Source organism: Neoarius graeffei, chromosome 9 (genome assembly GCF_027579695.1).
Source record: "Neoarius graeffei isolate fNeoGra1 chromosome 9, fNeoGra1.pri, whole genome shotgun sequence".
In the NCBI taxonomy this organism is placed as follows: domain Eukaryota; kingdom Metazoa; phylum Chordata; class Actinopteri; order Siluriformes; family Ariidae; genus Neoarius; species Neoarius graeffei.
The window spans coordinates 540,230-560,149 of NC_083577.1; the positions used below are offsets into that span (position 1 = coordinate 540,230).

The 19,920-nt window shown below is 40.8% G+C and overlaps 3 non-coding genes across 3 annotated transcripts; 1 reads left to right on the forward strand and 2 right to left on the reverse strand.

Moving 5' to 3' along the window:
- Window positions 1-11,032: 11,032 nt before the first annotated feature.
- Window positions 11,033-11,104, reverse strand: trnaq-cug (transfer RNA glutamine (anticodon CUG)). Its single transcript has one exon. It is a non-coding gene; the product is annotated as a tRNA-Gln (tRNA).
- A 1,722-nt stretch (window positions 11,105-12,826) lies between these two features.
- LOC132892241 (U2 spliceosomal RNA) lies at window positions 12,827-13,012 on the reverse strand. The gene has a single exon (XR_009655423.1). It is a non-coding gene; the product is annotated as a U2 spliceosomal RNA (small nuclear RNA).
- A 5,227-nt stretch (window positions 13,013-18,239) lies between these two features.
- trnaf-gaa (transfer RNA phenylalanine (anticodon GAA)) lies at window positions 18,240-18,312 on the forward strand. The gene has a single exon. It is a non-coding gene; the product is annotated as a tRNA-Phe (tRNA).
- The last annotated feature ends 1,608 nt before the right edge of the window (window positions 18,313-19,920 follow it).

A 19,920-nucleotide genomic window follows, 5' to 3' on the forward strand; every position in this document is an offset into this window, starting at 1 on the left:
TACTCAAGTTAAAGTACTGGAGTTTACCCTTCCACATTTCTCTCTGTGGCAGCGGGGGCGTGGTCAAGCGCCGGTCTGTGACAGGAGGGCGGAGTCAGGGAAGGTAAGTGGCAGAATCACTACACCTGACTGCAATTAACCTGTTTGTGTGTGTCTTCCCAGTGACCGCGCCCTATTTAGGGAGGGAGAGCAGAGAGCAGGGGCCTCATGTACAAAGCTTGCGCACGCACAAAAAAGCGACGTACGTCACTTTCTGCGCAAACATTCGTATGTACAAAGATTGACTTGGCGTGGAAAAGTGCGGTACTCTACGCAAACCTCATGGCTGGCGTACGCACATTTCTGGTGCATCTTGGTACTTGGTGACACTTAGAGGCAGAGCAACGCAACTACATTTAGGCCTACTCGGTCAAGAGTCATGACATGGCGATAAGAGGCATCCAAAAATGCATCGGAACATCAGGATGCGTGAATTGAAATGTATGTCAGTCATACGACATTGTCGAGACACATAATATGAGACTGTTGGGTAAATGCCAACCGATCCATCAACCATCCCTTCCATATTGTAATTACGGGAAATGAGAAACCCCAGCAATATCATTTCGATATTATTCCCATTGACTATTGGTTAATTAATTAAATTAAAGAATGCACATGCAGGACCATGCATTTCAGCTAGCTTAATAGATCTTCCTCGCGCATTTGCCGCGAGGTGTCAGACTGAAATATTATGAGTTGATGTTGCGTGGGGTAGCCTTATCACATAATTACCAAGATCAATATATGAAACGATTTCCAAGTGCGTACAAATCAGACACAACCGCGGTGTGTGGCGTGTTACACAATGTGGCGCAGCGGCACGGCGTGCCAATAATGGAGCGAGACCTGGCGGAGGACCCAGACCCTGGGCCTCACAACGAGGTGCCACAGCGACATGGCATACAAACCCAGCAGCGCTTAATAGCCACAATGTGAAAAGGTAAGGACAGACGGGACACCATTCATTTTTTAAGATATTCTTTTAATGTGTTATTCAGTTCCTTCAATTCCTTGCGGATTCCCTTGAGGTTGTCGTTAATCGCCTCTATCCCCTTTAAAATTTCCCCCTGTGACTCAGGGACCGCGCGCGTCAGCACCCGGCCTGTGGACCCGGCGACAGGGGCAGGCGGTGGAGAAGGGGGGCAGGTGACAGTGACGCTGGATCCGCTCGGCTGAATTGGCTAGGAATATTGGGCCTACTAAGAGAGGAAGACATTTCCACAAATACAGGGTGTCCCCGAAAAAATGTACACATTAGAGCACTAAAGGTGTTTTTTTTGTTTTCAAAACCCATGTAACTCAAATAGACACTCATTGTGGCGCAGGCACTGCGGACGATGCGAATCATACCGTTATCTTGGTATAGGCTACATTCACATTCAGTGGCATACAATCAGTGACCGCTGCATGTCTCATAGCATACACTTTGAACATCACTTTAATTGGAGGTGACAGAACAATTAAGTGATGTATGTGAATTCTATTACACTGTGCTAAAGGCAGGGATTAACGCAAATAAATGTTAATGTTAAATGTTAATAATAAATGTTAAATGTTAATTTGATTAACGCGAGATGTCTAACATTTAATTAACATTAACGCGTTAGTAAAAGTTGCCATGTCTTTTACCTAACGCGGGCCTTACTGCAGGTCTATTTATACTAATTAACATATTCAGTGTGGAATAATTGAGGGAGGAGACGGGGCGGGGAACGGGGCTCGTGCATGTGCGCCGAATTCCACGTTGATTGGGATGTACAACAGGAGAGTGCGTGGAAACCTTCGTACGCACTGATTGATACATCCGGATTTTTTTGGTCGTACGCAAATTTCCCGATTTTGACGTGCGCACATATTTAGTGGGAAATCCACGCAGGTCTTTGTACATGAGGCCCCAGGAGAGCTCTTCCTGAACCAGACGCTGAGTGTGTGTGTGTCTGAAAAGTGCATACCTAATTGTTATGCTGAAAAGTGTGGCAATAAAACGTTCTGTCAAACCTGATCTCTGTCCTGCCGTCCTCTGTGCTCCACCCACGAACACTGAACTGTTACACTCTCTCTTACACCATATCTGCCCATCACGTTCTCATCTCCTCTGTTTCCCTCGCCAACATGTCCGTTGAAATGTGCTCCTATCAGCACGCCCTCCTCCCTCGGTATACTTTCTACCACTTCATCCATCTTTTCCCAGAAAAACTCTTTCTCTTCATTCTCACATCCAACCTGTGGGGCACACACAACATTGATTACCACTCCTTGAAAATCCAACTTCATGCCTATCACTCTATCTGACTCCCTCTTCACATCGATCACACTCAGTGGTGTAGTCTACTTTTTTGCTGTGGGTATACTCAGTGCTTGCCATGCAACGCCCCCCGGAAAAAAATTTATACTCACACACACACACACACACACACACACACACTGGGTGCGATTTGCTGGGGGGGATGGGGGGGATCATCCCCTCCTCTGGTTTTTATCTCTGCTGAAAAAAAATCCTCGGGGACAACCCCGTCAATAAAACAAACAAACCAAAAAAAAAGTTGACATGACAGGCATGTTGTGACACAGTTTTCTATGGTCTACATTGCACTCACTTTCAAAATGACCCGAAGTGGCAGCTTTGATGTTCACGAACGTCCCCAGCAAATAGATACATTGTAGATAATAACAATATCTTTGCGTTCTCATAGAACGCATCAATGTATCAATGTATCTGCAGGGATGCAAACAGCGCGCCTTTTGGCGGATGCCGCCTTTTTCACGGCCGATTTTTTTTTTTTTTTTTTTTTAGGGGAGCGTTGGAGTGTCTGATTATAATTTCAAAGTAAATTCTGTATTAAAATTACTAAATAAGCAAATCCGTTACAGTCCATGAAACAGGAAGTATAAGGATGAGAAAAAAACAGTTTAAATCGGAAAGCTGCGCACAATGTGAACTGCGCCATCAGAGCAAACTGTTCATTTAGTATTCTTTTAGTGATTATCGAGTCACTGTCCGTTTAATCCGGAGGGAGAGAAACATCACAGCAACACGACAAGCAATGCAAACTTTGTTGTGTTAGTGTTCGTGTATTTAGTCAGAGAGATAGGAAGATGAATTTACTGTACTATCTCTGGTTTAGTGTTCGTTTTCAGTTAGTGTTATTCATTTGATATCATCGGATGTTATTGAGCTGTTAGCCTATTGTTACCTTAATTTTGTGACCTTTCATGATTTAAAAAAAAAAACATCCCCCCTTCTGGTTTTTTGACAAATCGCACCCTGCATATACATGTATATATATATATATATATATATATATATATATATATACACACACACACACACACACACACACGTGTGTGTTGTGGCTGTTGTACTCATCCATCTTGTAACTGTCCGATAACCTGAAAGCAGCACCTCATGAGCACCATCACTGCCTAATGCTAGTAATATGCATCTTGAAACTGGTTTTGTGTACAGATCTACTGTATGCAAAACAAATGTGCTTTAAATGTACAAAATTTATAAAATTTTGATTCACCGTTCAACTTAAGATAAGTGGGCTTTTCCATCATTGTTTTTTTTATTTTTCATGTATCAAGAAAATTGGACATATTGACAAGTAAATTAAACACATATCACACAATAATATATTTTAACATATTAAATGCATTTCTTATTTCTTATCTATTCAGCACATCAGCTTAAATGAACAAGAAAACATCCTAGATGTGCTAAAACAGATGTTTGCTTCAAAGAAGAAAAAATTAATTTAATTAACAAATACGCAATGCCCTTCAGTGTGTTAGTCCACAAGCCCTGCAAAAGAGGTCTACAGGACTTTCCCGGTGTTTTATATTCTGGCATTTGAGGTCTGCATTGCCTCCTTGGTTGTGCTGCAGAGTGATGGCTGAGGACACTTCTGAAAACACTGAAATAGTGTCGTTTGTTTTCGTTTCATGATTTCGCAAGCTTGATTGAATGCTAGATAATGCCGCGCTGGCTTGACTGACATAGCAACAGTTGCTATGGGGGGCGGAGCTCCCGGAAGGGTCAATTCTCTGCTCTTGGATCAACTCGCTCTGTCAGCGTCTAATAAATGAAGCCCATAGGATTGGAATTGAATCGGCGCTTGTAGCGCTAAAGCGCGTTTGGTGGACACAGGCATCTAGGAATGGAACTGTGGAACATTCATCTGACAATGTTGACGTTGGTTTGGCCAGTTCAAATAACGAATATATCTTTCGGTAGGCATATGCGCATGCGCAAATCACTGAGCTCTTCAGTGAGTATACGGAAATCGCTGAGCTTTTCCAGTGGGCATGCGCATCACATAGACTACACCACTGATTATAATATAATACTTTTATTCATTTTCATCTATTCTAAAAACACCATCAATATGAGAGTTCGTCAGTAATGATTTAGACAACAAAAAATAAGCTAAAGTGAATTACACCCATCAATTTAAAAAAAAAAACATTTTCATTGGAATTATCACTGAATGCGCATGCGCTGCGAGAATGCGTGACGTCACACAGCATCATCATACGTTTAATGTTAACGTTAATGGACTTCAGCTCGAGAAATTGGCGCCACTGTTTTCTATCAGTCCGTCATACTTTATATTTTATGAGGATTTGTGTCGTACGAAGTTGTAACTATCTGCTAAACACGATGCCTTAGCAAAGTAGACAGAGGAAAGTCATGGTTCTTTTGTTTATTTTGTCTTTAGCTGAGAAACTTTCTCAGGTAAAATATACTCGTGCAGCAGATGACATCAGTAGCGTTAGCTAACACTGACGGACAGGATGCTAGTCGAAAAATTCACGCCTCCATTTGCTGAAGTTCAGATTTTTTTGTCTGTAGTTCTGTCATATTTTATCTTCATTTACTAAGTTGTAGCTGTTTTCTGTGTTTTTAGCTTTTAGGTAAATATCAGAAAATTGAGTTAGCTAATTTAATGGATGCCTTAAATGGTCGACCTGAACTGCTGGCGACACGGATTTCTCTTGGCTGCATCGTTCTGAGGCCCACTTTACACGGGGACGGTATAAAACAAAAACGCAAAAGTCCGTTTTCGTTCTCACTTTTTTCCGCGTCTACACGACCGTTTTCAAGGAGGAAATCTGCGTCTATACGGTGACGCATAAATGTCTCCGCTATGTCTGCACGCATGCGCAACGTCTTCTGTCTTGTCTGATCTGCACATCTGCGCTGCTGTTCTGTCAAGTTATCCTACCAAGCCTACTACGCATGTGTGAAATCCAGGAGGGTAGGAAAATTCAACAGTAGTTTTGTCCCACCGATCAGCTGGGCTGATAGAAAATCGGTGAGAATTTCACGCATTTGCCGATTTTTATGTTTTGTGCGTATTGGTCGAGTCTTTGGCCGAGTCAAATAATTTGTAATGACTTGTTTTGAATAATAAAACGGTCTGTATGAGAACTTGCTAGGATAACTTTACAGAACACCAGTCCGGCTGAGGTACTGTAGTGCTCGAGGGAGGAGCAGGAGCAAACCGAAACTCTTTTAATCTGCCTTTATTAAGTAACACTCACTCTTGTTTCGGTGAAGAGAAAAGGCAGTGTCCATCTCAGCAAAATAAACCCGTTCGGCTGCTAGTTTTGTTTTCAGTCTCGGGTTTATGGTTTCACGAGCGGCTTGAATAGGCGGCGCGCGTGTGCACGTGTGTGTGTGTGTGTAACTTGGCGACACCAAACTGAGGAGCTCCAGCCGGGCGGGTGAGCAGGAAAACACATCTACTGCATTAAAACACAGGGCAGCTTGAAGGTCCGTTGGATCGATGTAATCAGACATGCTCTTACTTTATTACTTACTTTCTTACTTCCCGGGCTGGCATGTGCAGTATATGACATATGTATGACGTAAACGCGTACCTGACGTGAGCAGATCCGAGCAGAGTTTCGCGTATTGGGTAGTTTAGACGGATATGCAACGGGGGCCGTTTTTAACTTATCCACTCTGGAAGGCGTTTTCAATTTTATCCGTTTTTCAGCCTCGGAAACGCCGTCCTCGTGTAAACGAAAGGCACTTCACAGCGTCCTCGTGTAAACGGGCCCTGAAAGTGCTTGTTTCATGAAAGATGCATCAGAAAATACCTGGTTTTCTGTGTGTGCTGTGCTCAAATACACTGTAACGTTGGCAGATAAATAAAAAAAATGCTTCTTTGCATCTGAATAATGTTCCAAAAATTACTAAAAGCTTGTCCGCCATTATTAGATCGCAGCGACTGATGGGTAGGCGGATTTCACTCGGCTGCATCGTTCTTAAAGTGCTAGTCTAATGAAAGTTACGTCAGAAAACCCCCAGTTTTCTGTGTGTGCTGTGCTCAATTACACTGTAAATTTGGCGAATAAATAAAAAATTGGTTTGGAAAATGCTTTTTTGCATCTGAATCCTGTTCCAAAAATCACTAAAAACTTGCCCGCCATTATTAGATCGCAGCGATTTACAGCTTGGCGGCGCTGCACGCTTGACGTTATTTGCACCAGGACCTTCTTTTGTTTCCACACGGACTCTATAATATTCTCCTCAGTGGCGTGAATTCTTGATACCGATTCTTTTGAAGACGACACAAAAGCTCTTCAGATTCGTCCTCAATCTTTGTCTTTTTGTTTGAGGATGATTTGGAGCCGATAGCCAAGCAAGCAGACTCAAAAGAGAACCCATCCTCATCTGGGTCACACCAGATAGTGAGATTATAAAGAAGTTCCCGTCTATAACTTTGTGCCACATTGTCAAAATTTGCAACAGACCCCTTGCACTGACGCCACACTTACATTAACAACCGTTACTGCCATTATCCTGGGGGACACGCGAACTTTGTTTATATACTGAAGGCAAGCGATATTGAAGATGTCAGATGTCTGCAGTTCGAAGAAAGCTACCACTAGAAAAGCTGTCCTACCAGATTGCTTGGATAATCTAAGTCAGACAGAAGTTAGCTTATTTATGGTTATGATGTGTGCAAAATTGCTCGAAATTATTGGAGTGACGATGTCCATTTTTGGCCGAGGTTTACCAACATGGATGTTGGAATGTACCTTCTCACTGCATTTTCTCTGTTCTAATAATTTTTTTTAAAAAACTTATCGTTTACTGAAAGAGAAGAGCAGGGAGGATCGAGAATCCATCAGCTGTGGTTTGTTTCACCCGATACTAAAACTGGTAGCGTCCTTGCCAACAAAAATAAGATTCAGAGACAGTTTCACTAACTCTTTACAGGGATCGGGCTGAGAGGCTGCGCGAGAGCGGACTGAGAGGTAGCGCGGGAACAGGCCGCGTAACAACAACCAACGCAACGCCCCCGAAGAAAGCTCCTACGGTCGAGGAGATAGACGATATTAAAAAATCCCTCGACTTTCTGGGTGAAGAAATCTCTGCTGTCAGGATGCAGCAGAAGACCATCCTGGACCTGGTAGAAGAGGTCAAAGCTCTGAGGCTGCAGAACATGGAGAAGGCAAAGAGGATCGCCATTCTCGAGAACCGAGTGGAGGAGCTGGAGCAGTACACCCGGATAAATGACATCATTGTGACCGGACTGCAGATTCAGCCCCGCTCATATGCTGGAGCAGTGGCGAGAAGAGATGGAGAGGAACTGAACGAGGAGGATGCTAACTCTGTGGAGAAACAGGTGTTAGCATTCCTGCACTCCAAGGGGATTGAGGTAAAAAGCACTAACATTGAAGCATGTCACCCTCTCCCACGGAGAAGCAACACAGGCAAACCGGCTGTAATAATAAGATTTGCCAACAGAAAGCATAAGATGCAGCTGTTAAAACAAGGGAAGAAACTGAAAGGCTCAGATGTGTTTTTAAATGAGCACTTAACAAAAAAAAATGCAGACATTGCAAGAAAGGCGAGACTCCTGAGGAAACAGGAGAAAATCCAAAACACTTGGACACAAAACTGCAAGATTTTCATCAAGCTGAAGGGATCTCCAGAAGAGGCCAAGATCTTGGTCATCCGAGATATTGGGGAACTGGACAAATTCTGAGGGAGCCAATCAAAGCAATTTACAATCATGACACAAGGACTGGACACTGGACACAAGGACTGGACACTTTCCATTATACTGAGCACAAAACACAAGATATGGAAAATAATATTGATCCGGAAAATAATATTTTCAGCAAAATCAATATCAGCTGCCGGTATTACACTGAATATCAATACAATGCAAAGATCAGAGAAGGAAATAAGATATCAATTATTCATTTCAATACCAGAAGTCTGTATGCCAATTTCCATAAAATGAAGGAATATCTCAGTCAGTTCAATACTCCATTCAGTATAATAGCCATATCAGAAACTTGGATCAATGATGAGATGGGAGTAGATTTTGAGCTGAACGGGTATGAATTAAATTATATCAATAGAAAGAACAAAAGAGGAGGGGGAGTGGCAATATATGTTGATAATAGTTTGGAATATAAAATTAATAATAAAATGACGGTAGCTGTTGATGATTGGATGGAGTGTATTACAGTAGAAATATGTTGTGAAAAAATGAAAAATATAATGGTGAGCTGTATATACAGATCTCCTGGATCAAGCATAGAAGTTTTTATAGATTGGATGGAAAGTATGTTTATAAAATCAACTCAGAAGGTCATGTACATCTGTGGTGATTTTAACATCGACCTCTTACATCATAAGAAACATAAAATGACAGAAGAGTTCATTAACTCAGTGTTCAGTATGGGACTGTATCCAACTATTACCAGACCAAGCAGGATCACTTCTCACAGCACCACTTTAATAGATAATATATTTAACCCTGTTTAACATTTAAGGCCTGTTTCTTTACTCCCCCAATTCTCCAAAATACTCGAAAAACTTTTTTCAGATAGACTGGACAAATTCATTGAAAAACACAACCTCCTTACAGACAGTCAATATGGATTCAGAACGGACAGATCAACATCGATGGCACTAATGGAACTAATAGAGGAAATCACAAACTGTATAGACAATAAAAAAAATAGCAATAGGAGTATTTGTGGACCTAAAAAAAGCATTCGATACCATTGATGATAGTATATTATTAAGTAAACTAGAAAAGTGTGGTGTTAGGGGAGTTGGGTGGAGCTGGCTGTCGAGCTATCTAAGAAACAGGCAACAGTTTGTGCAGATAGGTGACCATAAATCTGATTTCATGAACATTACATGTGGGGTACCACAGGGGTCAATATTAGGTCCGAAATTATTCATATATCAATGACATATGTAGAATTTCACAAGTACTGAAATTTGTTTTGTTTGCAGATGACACCAATATTTTTTGTTCCGGTGAGAATTTGCAGCAGACTTTAGAGACAATCACAACTGAAATAAATAAACTAAAACTATGGTTTGACAAAAATAAATTATCATTAAATCTAAGCAAAACAAAGATTATGTTGTTTGGGAGACACAAAATAGATTGTAATGTAGAATTGATAATAGACAATACTAAGATAGAAATGGTACAGGAAATTAAATTTCTTGGTGTGATTTTGGATCCTAAAGTCCGCTGGAAACCTCATGTAGGATATGTACGAGCAAAACTGGCAAAGTGCTCGGCAATTCTGTGGAAAACAAAACATATTCTTGATTGTAAATCTTTGTATACTCTATATTACTCATTATTTTTGCCGTATCTGACTGACTGTGTCAAAGTCTGGGGAAACACCTACAAAACCACTCTGCAGCCGATATGTACAATACAGAAAAGAGCAATAAGGACAATAAACAAAACAGGATACAGAGATCACACAAACCCACTATTCATAAAATCACACATGTTGAAATTTATGGATCTGGTCAAATTCAGAACAGCACAAATAATGTACAAAGCGAGAAATAATCTATTGCCAAAAAATATACAAGGAAAGTTTAGTGAGAGAGAGGGGGGATATAATCTAAGGGGAGACCTAAATTTTAAAAAACCAAAGGTTCGAACAAATATGAAAAGCATGTGCGTATCGAGCTGTGGGGTGACTTTATGGAACAGACTGGAGACAGAAATAAAACAAAGTGCAAATATAAATCTGTTTAAAAAAAGGTACAAAAAATATTTTTAAATAAGTATATAGAAGAGGAAGTATGTTAATGGAGGATGATGAGGGATAAATAGAATAGGGTGGATTGTTATATTAGAACTAGCTTAGTATATGGTATATATTTATTTATGGGGATAGTTTATATCTTCATATTTACAGGGATAGGTATGTAGTAGATATTTATTTTGTAATTATATATTTATATAGATATTTATGAAGTGTATATATGGAATGAAGTATATATTTAATTTTGTAACTAAATATTTATATAGATATTTATGAAGAGTATGTGTATGTGTGTATGTGTATGTATGTATACATGTGTGTGTATATATATAATATGTGTGTATGTATATGTGTATATATATATATATATATATATGGATATGGTATGTAGTATATATTTATTTTTGTAACTATATATTTATATGGATATTCATGAAGTGTATATATGGTATATATTTTTATAGGTGTATTAATGTAGTTTGGATTTCGGGGTAGTTAAAAAGGGGTGGGAAATTAAAAAAAAGTATTGTACTTCTCTCACTCCTTTTTCGAACAATGTGCGGTGTTTTGTAAGGTCTTAGCTCTTTATGTTATTTTATTTATTCTTTTTTTGTCACTTTTTTCATTTTCTTTCTTTTGTATGTACAAATAGTTACATACATTTTTATACGTGTTCGAAAATAAATAAATTCATTCATTCAATTCATTCATTCATAAACAGAACATGTTCCCGGTCTCCCATTAAAATACAATTTAGACAGTAAATGAATCATGTCTAGTTTTATCAGCTATAATTCCCAGGGGTAATGGAATTTTCAGAAGACTGGCACTTTAACGGAAACAAAGGGTTTGGGACGTGACAGCTTGCTTGACCAAAAGGAGCATGCAGTTGAAACAGTCTGCGTTCAGAAGCCATAAACAAAGGCTTCAGAGGTTCCACTGAGATTTGAACTCAGATCACTGGAGTCAGAGTCCAGGGTGCTAACCATTACACCATAGAACCAAGACACAGCTAAAAGCATTGCTTTCACTCTCAAACCTTCGAATGATATAATGAAATTCCAGCAGCACATGAACACATGATTTGAGGTTTTAATTTAAATCATCAACCTGTTGGAAAAAAAAATTAAAGGAACCCTGGACTGCTGGCTACATGGTTAATCATTCGTTGTTATTTGTATTAATTTCTAGTGTTGTAGTTTATCAATCAATGCCAACAGGCAATTGACATTGTAACCACATGATAATCCAGGTCAAACGTCGCATGTTGTTCCACAAACTAAAACTTTATATTTTTACATCTAAAAATATAAAATACCTACTGATACTGTAATATGTGGCAGATGTTCACAACAAACTGAAAAAATAAATAAATAAAAATTTATCTGAATAGAATTTTAAAATCTGAATATTTCAAGCATGCAATTTATTACAGGCTAAGAATTTAATTCTGATCTAATTTTATTTATTGTAGTAGGACTCCAAATACTCTCGAGGCATTCTATGCCACACATTTTTCAAGCTTATTTTTGCAAAGGCATGCTTGCTGAAGCTTCCATTTTCACTCATGTGCTGGCAAAACTCCCAACAAGCATTCAACAAACACAGACCATGAGCATGGAACCCATGGCTCATTAATAACCCGCGATAACAAATATTAGAAGTGGGATTCAAACCCACACCTCAAGAAAAGACTGCAACCAAAGCACAGCACCTTAAACCACTCAAAATCTAAATTACACTTAATACTGGATCAGGTTTGTAAACTGTACTGGAGGTGCAGAAAGCTGGTATAGGGTAAGGTGGCCTGGGCCAATCTCTTCCACCTTTACAGCTTTATTAGTCATTGCACACAGGCAGAGAAATGCCTGACCAACGAGTGTTTTTGATAGAAAGAAAGAAGGGGGTGGGGTGTTGTGTGATCTGTCTAATGAGAAAGTAGGGGAAAGAATTACTGCAGACTAAAAGGCCTCTGCGTGCTCTTGCGACAAGGCTTTCGCAGATAGCTTTTCGCAGACAGTTGTAATTTATCGTTGAGCGGGGAGTAATAGGCGTGCGCGATGTTATTCACCGCCACAACGCAAGGGGGCGTGAAGTCGCGAAATCGCTAGGAGTAGTTGGTGGGTGTGGTTAGTGGAGTGTTTATCCTCGCTGTCCTTATAATGACTAGAAGTGGAGTCGTATAGATGTACGTACTTCCTCACTTCCTCGATCAACCGCTCTTCGTGCTGCTCCATCTTCGCTCGTGTTTTTAAAAATGGCGGTCGTGAAAACAAACCAAACCGGGAAAGTAGGGAAGCGGAAGTGCGTGTACAGCGGATGTAGAGTGGACCAATCAGAGCCCTCTTGTCTGCGAGGCTGTCTGCGAGGCTTCTGCGGTGGTCACAATTTTTGGGAGGTGCGCGCAGAGCGTCTGCGAAGAGGGGGGGCTTTGCAGACGCCATCTGCGACGCCATCTGCGAGGACTGGGTTGTCAGCATAAACAGTCCAGTAGCTTGTTGAACATGGAGAAAACCAGGAAATGGGGAAAAGAAAGGCCCAGCAAAGAAAGAAAGAACTTTTTTCTTTACTTAATTTTTTAACAAGACAATTCCTATATCTACTACAATGCCATGTAAACAGATAGAATACAAAAAGTGCTATTCCCACTCATTACTTTAGAAAACTCATTTATCATCTTTATTTAAAAAATACATCAAATAAGAAAGCTGTTTCTTTGTATTTAGAACAAGGCACTATTCCTGGAGATACTATAATACCAGGTTGATGGGTGGAGCAGAAATTGTAAACCCCAACTCCCTGGTCTAAAAATCTATTGAACATAATATTCTCATTTAAAGAACATATTAGATATTAAAGTGATTAAAAACAAACACGACACTTGATCTTAAACAAAAGGCCGAAAAACAATAACTTACTGCTGTCACTGGCTTTAAATAAACCACTTCCAAATATTAAAATCCAGAAAGGGAAACACAGCTAGACTCCGCCCCCAACAGCTGGATCCTTTTGAAGAGAGACATCACTTTGGGCGTGTGTGTGTGTGTGTGGTTTCCATGCAAAAAGCTCGATATTTCTAACATTTGACCATCAAAAATGTGCAGCTCTACCAGAGCAAAGCCTGCAAAAATAAGCTGAACTCATTAACATTCTGTAAAATCTGTAATATATAGATTGAGGCACTGACTAAAAGCCCATCTGTTTCTGGGTTGTAGAATTTTCTTATATCATAGCCAGACTCTTGTTTTATTTCTTTACCGTTAGAGTTACTATACTGTTTCCTTATGTTGTACAAAACAGACGCAGAAAGAGAATAGCTCTGGCCTGATGAGTAGAGTCAGGGCACTGATTTTATTTACAAATTCGCCATTGCTGAGACAAGAATACAAAAAAACAACATATTGGAAAAATAATATCATATTGAAAACTAAATATAATACAATGAATCCGCTGCCCTGTACGAAACCCCGGGATAAAACCCCAGTGGGATTCGAACCTCCCGGGAACGGACTCCTCGCCCGAATGCAGTGCATGGAGCTCCGGGGATTCGAGCTTTAACTTTGAAAAGATGATCGAGGTTTTGTTAAAAAAAAAAAGTGCAATTGAGGAAATATTTAAAACACTCAGCATCAGCATTATCAGCATACTAATATTAAGAAATTGTGTTATGAAACTAGAAAGACCATTAAAGAGTTTTCTAGAGTTATAGTTTGTTTGTAAAAGATGAAAATATTGTTTAGAAGTGTGCACGTCTTGCACGAACCAATGGAAACTCAGGCATGGTTCCAGAGAGCAACGAGCAGGCCAGGAAGGGCAGTTTGGGGCGGGGCTTGCCGTAGTTAGTTGGACAAACCCTAAGCTACAGTAAGGGACTTAGCTCAGGTGGTAGAGCACTTGCTTAGCATGTAAGAGGTAGTGGGCTCAATGCCCACATTCTCCAAAACAGCAGCTGCCACCTTGCTCGCATTTTAGAGAGGAAAACTTTGTCATCTTGCAAACCATCTGAATCATCTGCACTTTCAGCCAAGTCAAGATCAAATTTCTTTCGCCACATTCAAAGCAGCACATCTGTGAAAACAGCCAGTATTTGGATTAAACCCACAACCTTGGCTCTGTTTGCAACAACGACCAAATCAACTAACTGCACACTACTTTTCTGCTGATATGCTCCTCTGATGAGCTCCGAAGGTGAGCTATCACAGATTCCTTTCAGTTTGCTTGGCTTTATGTCTTGAATTGCTGACTGACCTCAGTATCTCCAACTCACATTTTTCAACAGGCTTGTCATATTCCCACCATCCACTATGAAATTCTAACTCTCGCTCAAGTGCAAAGTCAGCTGAGACAGCTTTTACAAACTGAAAATATGATGCTTACCTGCTTGTATTCTTAAAGCTGCTGGTGAAAAGCAAGCTGCTGTCCTGAAAAGGCACTTTTCACCACCTTCCACCCAACTGCGCTCATTGAACAATGAAGCAACAAGTGCTTCCTGAGGCATGCCCCAAAAGTGTGAGAAGCATGCCAGGGACTCCATGTGAGGAGATTGGGTTGTTTTAGTAGCAAAACCCTTGAAGCTCACCAACTGATATTCAAGCAAATGGGAGTCAGAATACACTCTCCCAGAATAACATCTGCTTCTGGCCAATCGCTCACTTGAAAATAAACAAACGACCAATGGAAACTCAGGCATGGTTCCAGAGAGCAACGAGCAGGCCAGGAAGGGCAGTTTGGAGGGCTTGTGGTAGTTACACAACAAAATCAAAAGTGTTAGATTTCCAGTGTTGGTGTTGTTCGTTAAAAATACAGTGTCAGTTCAACACTTGTTTAGTCTAATTCAACTACGTGAGAGTTAGTTGTTCAAAAGAGTTGGTGTTAATCCTGGGAGTTCAATCTAAGCAACTCTGTTAAGTGTTGATTTTAAAATAAACACTTAACAGAGTCGCTCCCAGCATTCCAACGTATCTGTGACGTGTTTGCCAAAAGAGCGGGACGACTCCGAGCGGGGACAGCGGACAACAGCTTTCTCTTCACTTCCTTCGATTGTACCGAGTGTTTTTGTGTAAGTAAATCAAAGGTATTATGTCTATTTAATAATACTTTCTATGCAGTAGTATTTTATATGTGCCGAAAATAAGTAGCAGGGAGTCCCGGCTGCTGCTGACATTGTGACTAGGCAAGTCCCGTGTTAAGGTTAGCATGACTGTTATATGCTGTTTTTTGATGGGTACATTAATGTTCCTTTTGCACAAGAGTGTCGATGAATATACGTAGTTTGCTTGATGTAAGTATACACGTTTGGATAACGCGGTATATATGTACAACTGCACATTTTTTGTGAGGGGTTTAAGCTAGCTAAAGTGATGTAGCACACGCACCAGGCATCGTGTTAGCGAACATTCTCTGTTGGAAAAATCAATTGGGAAAAAAAATAGCTATTGTCTAGTCTTGATGAACGACGTTGTTGGCTTTACATGGCAAAATGTCACGGCAGCTGAGTGTCAAGCTATGGAGTAGAGAGCCGGGGCTGGACCGGGGGGGTTGAGCTCCTGCTTGCCAAGGGGCAGCTACTGAGAGCCGGGTGGCATGTTGCTGCTGGAGGAATACACACGCACACTAGGCCGCCACACCAAGTCCTGCTCTAAATCCGGAGCTTTTTGCGGGCGGGAGTTTATTTTTAAAAAACTTTGTCGGGATTAAAAAAAACAACTTTTATCTTAACTTTAGGTTCTCAATCTAACATTAGCCGGAGCTAACACCGGAGTCACACCCCCCTTCAGCTGCTGCCATAATAATAAACGTCTGAAATACGAAATGAGTTTATTGAACTTAACAAGTTACACAGTGTGTAGCTATCTATGCATATAAACAATAACGTCGCTATCATGTTTATGCCTTTACTCGTGAGTAACGCTAAAAATCAAAACAAATACTCCGACGGTCGAACTCAGGCGATTAAAGCCAGGCAAAAATTCTCCTGTCTCTACACATCCATGGTGAACATACTGTAAATTATGGCACAGTGTGGATGTATTCTCTTCTTTTTTTCTTCATAGTTAATCATGTTGGTGAAGGTGAGATTTGGAGAAACGCAGAAGGATGTCAAAGTGGCTGAGACTGAAGATGGCTATGATGACTTCAACACATTTCTTCAGAAAGGTTGGCATCATTTTTCATGCAGCCCAGAATGTTTGTGTTAATTGACTACTTGCTATAATACCTGTTGAATTTATGTGATATTTACATGTCTTATACTGTGGAGTTGTGTTTATGATAGCTAATGGTAATGCCCTGGGAAGAAATCAAAAAATACTTTTAGAAGTTGACCTAAAATGTTGAAAAACAAGCTTAGCAAATTTCTGGTAATGCTCTTATTGTCATTTTTCATTGCTCTAAATCTCATATTTTTATCAGTCATTCAAAAGCTAGATCTTCCACTTGAGACTGAGCTGCACTTGACAGATGAATCAGGGACAGAAGTCGATGCAGATGTGTTTGAGGAGCTTTTGCAAGCGGGGAACCTTACTGTTAGGGTGACGACTGAAAAGTCAACAGGTGAGACTCAGCCTTGTTAGGGAGGGAGTGGATCATCAATAATGAATATTGTGGAGAACTACTTATTTTTTCATTTTGTGTATACATTTTTTTTAACTGTTTATGGTTGTGCTTCAACATGATCTATCGTATACTTCGTTGGAGTCAACCATGTCAGACAACTCATCTGTGTCAGTGTCAGGAGACTCCTTGCCAGTATCCTCTGATTCATCAGATGCAACAGTGATTGTTCAGACAAACGGAGGGAAGAGAAACCATGCTGAACGAGAATCGGCAAAAGAGGCATGCGGCTTTTGGAACAAATGATATTAGTTATCAAATATCAGACACAAAGATATTGTGCAGTTAAACTGTGGTTTTGTTGTTGGACGTAATGATGATGATGGATAATTGCTAACTTTCTGATTCTTTCAGATGGTGAGAGATGCTCTCCAGGCTAAACCGGGTGGACAGATTATTTTGGATGAAGATCTCATCTCATTATCTGTAGCCGCTTTATCCTGTTCTACAGGGTCACAGGCGAGCTGGATCCTATCCCAGCTGACTACGGGCGAAAGGCGGGGTTCACCCTGGACAAGTCGCCAGGTCATCACAGGGCTGACACATAGACACAGACAACCATTCACACTCACATTCACACCTACGCTCAATTTAGAGTCACCAGTTAACCTAACCTGCATGTCTTTGGACTGTGGGGGAAACTGGAGCACCCGGAGGAAACCCACGCGGACACGGGGAGAACATGCAAACTCCGCACAGAAAGGCCCTCGCCGGCCACGGGGCTCGAACCCGGACCTTCTTGCTGTGAGGCGACAGCGCTAACCACTACACCACCGTGCCGCCCTTGGATGAATATGATAAAATGAAAACATAACAATAGTAAAAATTTGTATCTTTTAAACTGAAGGAAATGGAGTAGTAATGTCATGTTTATTTTTCAGGAGGAGCCCACCTGTCTCTCTGCGAAGTAATGCTTTGGGCATCATCTCTCTATTTCCCGCCTCAGAGAGCCAGACTGAGACAATGGATATGTAAGTTTGTAAATGAAAAGCTTGCATGTCAATTTTTGTAGTAGTAATATGTTCTGAACTTACGCTACAATTTATTGTTTTTAATATTACAGGAACACTTCTATGACCCACAGAGTGGATCCGGCTATCAAAACCTCTCGCTCTCTCTCTCTCTGTGCACTTATAAGGGAGATCATTACCCCCTTGGCACTGTGGATAACAGTGGAATAATTAAGACTGCATGATTGGGGGTAACAGTGAAATGAGCGAGCACAGAGAACACATTTACCTCATTATTTAGCTTATTATTTGCTCATTCTTTCATGTGAACTTTTGTTCATTTAATTAAAAACACGCTTGGAATAAAACAAATTGCCAACAACGTAAAAGAGTTTCATTAATCAATTAGCACATTACATATGTAATACTTCCAGATGATACTATCTATTATTTTAATCACTTTATATTTCATTAGATTTTGGTTAAAAAGGAACACCATGTGACCTTACCGATTGGATTTAGCAACTACTAATGTTTATATCGGGGCCGCGACTGCTCAGATGGTGGCGTGCTCTTGCTGAAATAGCTCAGTAGGGAGAGTGTTAGACTGAAGATTTAAAGGTCCCTGGTTCGATCCTGGGTTTTGGCAATGAGGACTGTAGTGTGTGTTCATTTAAGCCTTTGACCAAGGGTCTGTTTTTTTTTTTTTGCCAGGTCACTGTCAGTATATGTCAGTAATTTGGTGGTGAAAACAATTTGCCCTTTGTTTCATGGTATAATGGTTAGCACTGTGGACTTTGACTCCAGTGATCTGAATTCAAATCTCTGCAGAGCTTTTGTTTGCAGATTTTCTCCACTACAGGGCCCTTTTGGTCAAGCACGCTGTCATGTCCCAAACCCTTTGTTTCCATTAAAATGCTTGTCTTACGAAAATTACATTACCCCTGGAAATTATACCTTATAAAACTAGACATGTTAAAGAGTTTACTGTCTAAATTGCATTTTAATACGAGACCAGGAACATGTTCTGTTTAGTTGGTAAAGTTTGGCTCTTTGAGTCCGCCATTACACGAACGCGTTCCTGGTAAGTTACTGTTCATTCAAAGAAGTGACGTCATATGCGAAACGCTTGAAAGTTCGTGTCTGTGAAGATTCTCAGTCATCCAGGTCATAGTAACTGTGGGTGGTAAAAGAGAGCAACTGGACTTGCTTGAAGATTCTTGAAGACGTTTCACCTCTCATCCGAAAGGCTTCTTCAGTTCTGTCTGACTGGTAGGGAGTATCAGGTATTTATCCTCTCATGGATGAAAAGCTCATCTAAGGTGCGTTGAGTCATCCTCTTGGTGTGGGTCACTGGGGGCTGAATGTGAACGGCCTCGAGAGTCGTTAGGGTGATCAATGGATTGCCCGTTAAGGTGATCAATGGAATGCTGATTCTCTCTGTCCTCTTGTGAGTCACTGAAAACAGCTGGGTTTTGATGTGCATTCAGTTGTCTGGGAAGTGTGCCAAGGACTGCATTGTAGGTGGCTGATAAATGATGTCTTAGACCCCCATCTCTGTTCAGTGATGGCCGTTCCAGGTTGACAAAAATGGCTTCTTTAACTCCTCGCTCATACCAACGATCCTCTCTGGCTAAAAAGCGTACGTTGCAATCCTGAAATGAGTGTCCTTTGTTGTTAAGATGAAGGTAGACAGCAGAGTCCTGGCCTGAGGAACTGGCTCTCCTGTGTTGAGCCATACGCCTGTGAAGCGGTTGTTTGTTTCACCAATATACGAGTCCGTGCATTGCTCACTGCACTGAATTGCATACACCACGTTGTCCTGTTTGTGTCTGGCTATTCTGTCCTTAGGGTGGACCAATTTCTGCTTCAGGGTGTTACTGGGTCTGAAATGTACCAGAATGTTGTGTTTGTAGAAGATCCTCCTGAGTTTCTCAGATAGACCAGAAATGTAGGGAATGACAATGTTCTTGCGTTTGTTCCTGTTATCCTCCTTGTCCATTATGTTCCTTTTCCTGCTCTTGAAGAAAGACCAGTTGGGATACCCACAGTTCTGAAGTGCTTTCCTGATGTGATTCTGCTCCTTCTCTTTTCCCTCTACCGTTGTAGGGATGTTCTGAGCCCTGTGTTGCAAGGTCCTAATGACCCCCAATTTGTGTTCCAGTGGGTGCTGAGAGTCGAAGAGTAGGTACTGGTCCGTGTGTGTGGGTTTCCGGTAGACCTTGATGCTAAGGCTTCTGTCTTGTCTAATGTGTAC